We start from the raw sequence: 7,181 nt of genomic DNA, 5'->3' as shown, positions 1-7,181 counted from the left end.
TGATATTAAAAAACGGAAACCGAAAAACAATCTCGTTATCCGATTTTCTTTGATGAGTTTACGTCTCATTTCTGAATGAAGTTCCTTATTTTAATTTTACTCTTTATATAAACATTATGGATTTTATGAGCAGGAATTGTACAAATGAGCACATAAGAAAATGCTTTCTAAATTTAAAGAAAATAACACTGTAGGAAATTTTTCTGGAATTCTCACTTTAATGATATTAACTGGCATAGGGCTGGTTCTTTTTAGAAATTGTATCTGGAACAATGTGAGGGAATTACATTTAAAAATATTGCATAAAACATACCCTCCAAACTGGTTTATCTTAATATTCATGCGAGTTGACAATCACTGCAGTTTTTGTAAGAACGAGCAAGAATCGTCAATCTCATCTCTTTTATGGTTCTTCATTTTGTATTTTATTATATATTTATTATATTTACATTTCAGAAAAGTTTCGAAAATATTTTGAGTCTCTTAAATTAGTAACAAATAAAAGTCTATAATTATATCTAATATATACTCCAATCTATTTTATTAAGAACACGTTGTCACAATATATACACGTAAATCTGTCATATTTATTTCCTTTGAATTTCTTTTTATTATTACTATGCTGTCTACCTCATTGTTTTGTTTCCATTGTTTTTTACCGTAGAGACCTGATCTTGTGTTCTACAAGTTGCAATTTCCTTACTATAACTTTATATTTTTAATTGCGATTTTATTTGTTAATAAAAAAATAATAATATAAATAAAAGGCTGAGTGTTTGTATTTTCTCTTAGAAAAATGTTTTAGTTAATTTGATATACAGTATGATGCTAGGTTTGGGACAACAACCTCAACTTAAACCAAAACAATACCAAGTGAAACTCATTATCAATAAAACCTTTATTTAAAAAAAACTGAAAAATGAAATAGAAAAGCAAAAACATTGTAGCTGTCCTCCAGGTCTCAATCCTCTCCCGGCTCTGCCTGCTCGTTTTCTGCCTGCATTGCTGCATCTGCAAAAAAAAAAATCAATATAAAAGTATGCTGTGTGTATCAAAATAATCTTCTAGTGACCCTATTCACAAAACATTATATTTCACACACTACATGTGCTAAATTGCCGGTGATTCCTAGATCCTGTATAGTGGTGTTATTAATGTCAGTTACTGGACAGTAAATGTCTGCATTGCTGCTGGTTACATTTGTTAAGTTGATTTTGAGCAACGTATCATAATATCCTATCCTTTTAAAAGAGTAATATGCAGGAAAATGCATGTTTATTTATTAATTACAGACCACAATGCACATGTACTGTACGCTGACTGTTACTACAGCATAGTATGTCACTAGTGATATAGATTGTCTATTCATGTTTATTCTGTTATTACTTTATAGCTTTTCCATATCCATTGACTTTCTTACACTTTACTTTGCGCTTGCCTTGTATTACCAAATAAATCTCTACTCTCTGTGTCCTGTTGTAATCTTTAATATTGGATTTTATTGTATGTGAAACAATATGTTGTCTTGCATGCTCAGACTTTCCTTGACCGGGTCGCCGTTGCAAATGAGAATCAGTTCTCAGTGGTCGACCTGGTTAAATAAAAAGGAATTATAATACTTTACATATTATTATTTTGATGTGTGTGATTTTGTTTTGAGCAACTGTAACAAGGGATGTTTTCCCAGTGTGGTATATAATATAGGTCTATATTATCTTGTTTTTTTGTTATTGGTCTGGCCACCCACTTACATTACTCTAGTTTTTTTTTTGAACAGATAGTACTGTACACCCATACTATCACAGTCATAGCTGTGACAATATGCAGTGCAACTAAAAACTTACCATCTCTATCGAACGCAGAGGTGTTTCTGCTCTTTCTTTTTCCTCTCCAGCCTCCTCCGCAGCCATTTGTGTTGGCTCTCAGCTGCTTTTCTTTGCCGGTGTTCCCGGCACACCACTGTCATCACCCCACTTGTGGCCTCCATTAACTGGGGGAACAGGGTGTGCCGGGGAACACCTGGGTCGTTGCATGCGTACTGCAATTCCAAAAAAAAAGATTGTCATACAACTGCATGGTCTAGCACTTTATACATTTAAGATTGACACATGGAACAATTAATTGAATTAATTATATTTTTCATTGTTGGATGTGTTTATACTTTGTTTGTTTTATGGTTTAATCAGATTTATTATCTTTATAATATTTCATGATCAAAGTACTGATGTTAAAAAAATAAGGAGATCCATCCTTCCTTTTCTTTAAACTTAAAATATTTTTGCTATATTGAGGCTTACTTGTAATTATGTTATGTCCTATTTTTTTAATTGTAAATTAACTTTTAGAGACCTGTTGAGATAGCTCTATACATTCCATATGCCATATTCTACTGCTCTTCATACTATTTGGCCTGCACATACTTATTCTTACTATTCTTATGTTATTCTTATTATTACCAGTATAAATCACTGCTACTACATTGCACAAATCTTACTATATACCCCTTGTTTAAACATGCAAAAATGCATTTACATAAGTGATTATATTTGTATTATTATTTCAAATCTTATAACTATGATAATTGAGTTATGATAATTAAGATGTGTGTTTTACGTCAGGCTGCTGTGTACCTGTGTTATTACATTATCTGTGTTACATGACAGCAATATAAGTAAAAGATGAGATTCAAGTAAACTTTTATTTTTCTTGAAAAAGTACTAAATAAATTGACTGAAAGAGACTATTATGTCAATTGCAATTATTCGTGAAACTTATCACTGTTCTGCAACATTTGGAAATGTTGCTATTTCTAGAATGTGTCACGCAGGACGTGTACAAGCTCTTAACATGGGAGCCGAAATAAAACGATCACGCCACGCAGCTGACATGCTCATGACATGCAGACCAGAGGTGTAGTGGTAAAAAAAGAGGTGGGTAAACTATAAATTCTGTGACCAGATGGACCACGAAACAATCACCAATAAGGTGGGCCACGGCCACCTTATATGTATATATATATATATATATTTATAAAAAAAACCTATTGATTTTCTCCATAAGAATTTAGATTATCAGCAATCATGTCCAAACCATCTGAGGTAGACTGACCCAGTTTCTGATCCTGATGAAGCTAGAAGTCTGTATGATATTAACCTTGTAACATTATAAGAAAAACAATGATCCTGTCTTACGTAGAAAAACTACATTACCAAAAATCCTAAGCGTAACAGCAACGTTTCTGATTGGTCCAACTCGCTGTTACCATGGAAACGTTTACCGTACCCGCGAAACCGCGACCAGCTAACTAGAGCGACAACAATAACTCGCTAGCGGACTAGCAAAGGGAGCTTTTGTCACTAACTTTACGTGGCCAGAGAATGAAATAACATCCAGTTATTATCAGACAATATATCTGAAAGGGGTAGGCTAACCTAATCAATGCCGGGGCTTTTTGAGTCAGTGGCATGAATCTGCCATTGACCAAATTAACCTCAAAAACATTAAGTTGAGTACTGTTTTCCAAGCTCACCCACGTTGGGCTTCTTTCCGACACCATTTGCTGGCATCAGGAGGAGGGCTGCTGTCTTGTCTTTAAAAAATGAGACACCTTTAATCATTAACTACATGAGACATGTAGCCTAATGTAGGAGAGTGTGACTGACGAATCTGTGACCGGTGCTTACTGCTTGATGTTCTAAGCCCCCAACGTCGCCTTCAGGCAGCGCTGCGACCATGACTTCAAGGCACCCAACCATTGCCCGATCCTAGTGCCTTCCAGGCAACGCTGCCTGGAAGGCAACGTTGAGGGCTCTACACCCAAAATACCGTCAACACTGACAGTAATGCAGCGCTATATGATAGACTTCGTCTTAGGTTTAACAACCTATGAAACTAATAATGGTAAACGCCATTTCCGAATTTTAAGAGGTGCATAAACGGCGTTTACGTGCGTTTAGCCTCCACTACATCCCTGATGCAGACATTAAGAACACAAACACTATTCAACCTACGGCACACAGCTGCAGGGCCTGCCGTGCCCTCTCAATTTCTGGGTCCTCGACGGACGGAAGCTTCATTGGAGATGCCATCTGAACAAATGGAGCAAAAAAGAAACATCATACATTTCAACATGCAACATTTACACTAATATTTAGCCGAATCAAGGCACATTACAATTAGAACCAGAACGGAATCCAAGTTAGTCACTAAATTGTCTACTTTCAAAGCAATTATGCTAACCTGCCATGTGCTTTTTGGATTAGCAAGCTAAGTCAACCTTGATGTATAAAAAAATAATATGATGGTCATTCTGAAAGTCTGCAACTACACCAGCAAATGCTAAGCCATATGTTTAACACCTCAAAGAAAAAAAATAACATTTGTTAAAAATGTAATACCTAGACAACCTTACTAACTTCTGTTCGCTCCACAAGTCCAAATGAAAGAATGGAGTAATTCAATTTTTCTTCACAAAAGGGATTTTGGGGGCGCGGTCTCTCGATCACGGTAAAGAATCTCTTTTCTCTTCTTTTAAGGTGCCAGGTGATTGACAGCAGCAGCAGAAAAATGCACTGAATTAGATTTAAAAAAAGAAGAAAAAAAGAAATGAAATTCAAAGAAGGTCAAATATTATATTAGTGGCCATTAATAAAAAATAAATTCATACTATTACAAACTAAATGCATAATTAAGTACTGTTCTATGTGGTTTTCTGTCAGGCGAAATAATGCTCGCACCCCCTCCGTGATTGGGTGAATTGAATATTTGAAAGACGCGGCACGTCGAATAAATGCCCGTATATTCGGTTAAACCTTGCTTTATTCTTCAACTGTGAGTGCTTTTGCTACTCAGGGGGAGAATAATGTTAAAAACCTACAGAGAGAGATAAGGAGATTGGGAGAGATAGAGAGAAATCAGCACTTTTTTCAAATTTTTCAGCATTGAAGGACTTCTTGCCTGCACTAACAATAAGTTTGTTTGCCAGCTGATTGACGTTGTTAGCATGCTAACATATTTTCTTTGCAACACAACTTGAATGTTTGTAACGTACATTTATAATTTTCTCAGCAAATAAAGTCAGCTGAGCTCTGACTGAAACGGAGTGCGTTACCTCTTGTTGTTATGTAGCTAACGTCAAGTTAGTTAACTAAGGCTAATAGAGCTAACGCGGCTAACGTAGGTAGGTAGCTAGCTATAAGTCTGTTGTAATAAGATATGGGATGTAACGAAGTACAAATACTTTGTTACTGTACTCAAGTAAATTTTTTGGATATTTTTACTGTACTATTTATTTTGTGGCTACTTTTTACTTCTACTCCTTACATTTTAACACAAATATTGGTATTTTCTACTCCTTACATTTTACAAAATTGGCTTGTTACTTTAGTTTTGTACAGAAGGTTTTCATGTTGGAGAACAGTGCGACACGCGCCTCACACTGCGAGCGGGCGCCACACGGAGAAAAAAGTGACAGAAAAGAAAAAGAGCCGTCCGGAGGATAATCAGCTGAGATTGCGTGTGTGCCTCTTTGAGAACTGTAAGTCGTATAACTCATGTTGTCAGTTCACTTAAGCCTGTTAGTCTACAGTTCTTGCACATTTAAAATAAGTTAGCTAGTGGTTTTGGTGTTTTCTTCACCTGTTAGCTAGGTTGCACGTTGATCTTAATGAAGCATCAACAGTTTCACCAGCTTTATTCGCATGAGTTTTTTTTTTTTTCACCTGGGTTCAAGTTGGGAACCAGAATCAGCTTTACTAAAGTCCTAATCTAGTCCTCAACTTCCACATCATGTCACTGGAGTTATCGTTATTATTGTTTACGTCATCAATACCATATTCAATCTAAATGGATGGGAATATATCTACTGTACGTTGCATTTGCCGCACAACTAAGACAACCCAACAGATTTGGCATTCTGCATTCATTCACAGCAAAATATTGCGGCTTGATGGCACTAACGTTAGCACATAATGAATAATTATGTCTGTTTAATATATCATATATTTTATTCCTTTATTTTCTTTCAAGAAGCCATATTTGAACACACACACTGCACAGGTTTTCCAAATTGTCTAACAGATAATATGCAACATTATTTCTCATCTCAAGAGGACACATACACACCTTAAAGAGGAGACACACAGTTGATTCTGCTACCAGTGTGCAGGCAATCTTCCTCATCATATTGGTGATTCCAGCCTGATCCGTGGCAAAATTCAGCATCTCCCCTCTCAGGAGAAATAGTGCAAACTACATATGGCAGAGTACAATCAGTAGAAGCCATCCATTAGCTGTATCAGATGAAGTCAGATTCACTCATACCTTGCAGACAAATGCCCCACATGATGTAGCATCTAGCTGCCGGGGATGGTCAACAGTGGTACAGGACCATCTGGAAAAGTGCCATTGTCATTGCCTCCTGAAAGATCTGTGGAATAGAAATTCATTGTTGCAATTTGGAGTTGAAAAGGGTCTATGGCATCACTGTTAACCTCCAACTCACCTTGCGACATCCTGGCATTTTTTAATGCCATCAGGGGTTTCACCCAATGGATCCAGGATAAAGGGCCCGTGTTTCCTTGGGATATATGACCTCCACAGAACTGCTAACCATAAGTGTCCAGTGATGTCGGTCACATACAGAGCCAGTGAGGACATCATAGGTCATGATGTCAAGCTGAAAAGACGTGCATACACACATGAGAACCCGTGCATTGCATTAACCTTTTTAACCCATTTAATGTAACAATTGTTTACAATAATTACCTTGTTTAGTCTCCTGTATGAGCCTTGCCATATTGAGGTCATCCGGAATGAGTCCACATAAAACAGCTGCTTCTCTAGTCTCCCTCTCACTTTTTCCAAAGTGCAATGGATAAAAGCATTTATCACCTTGAAGACCACAGGTGTAGAATTTTTGCATTGGCAATACGCAACCATTAAACCATTTTACACATGCATTCAAGAAGATTTGACACTTTCATTTACCTCACTTTCAACCTCTTTTTCTGGGGCCAGATTTTCCAGATCCCTGGAAAATAACTTATAAGGCCCCACCTTGCTCCACAGTACACCTTGCCGTTTTCCTGACCAAATCTCATCTCTCACTGAAATATAAAAAGGGGTTATGCATTTGGCATAAAGAAATAACACAAATTAGAGTACAACAAATACTTACATTC

The 7,181-nt window shown here is 36.5% G+C and overlaps 1 long non-coding RNA gene across 1 annotated transcript; it reads right to left on the bottom strand.

Moving 5' to 3' along the window:
* Positions 1 to 948: 948 nt before the first annotated feature.
* LOC117941093 lies at positions 949 to 4,195 on the bottom strand. The gene is made up of 3 exons (XR_004655858.1): positions 4,011 to 4,195; positions 1,845 to 2,038; positions 949 to 1,011 (listed from the first exon to the last, which is right to left on the bottom strand). It is a non-coding gene; the product is annotated as an uncharacterized LOC117941093 (long non-coding RNA).
* Positions 4,196 to 7,181: the final 2,986 nt, after the last annotated feature.

This window comes from Etheostoma cragini, unplaced genomic scaffold (genome assembly GCF_013103735.1).
Source record: "Etheostoma cragini isolate CJK2018 unplaced genomic scaffold, CSU_Ecrag_1.0 ScbMSFa_424, whole genome shotgun sequence".
Classification (NCBI taxonomy): Eukaryota; Metazoa; Chordata; class Actinopteri; order Perciformes; family Percidae; genus Etheostoma; species Etheostoma cragini.
The sequence above is the reverse complement of the archived record's forward strand: the minus strand, read 5'-3'. Positions and strand labels throughout refer to the sequence as shown.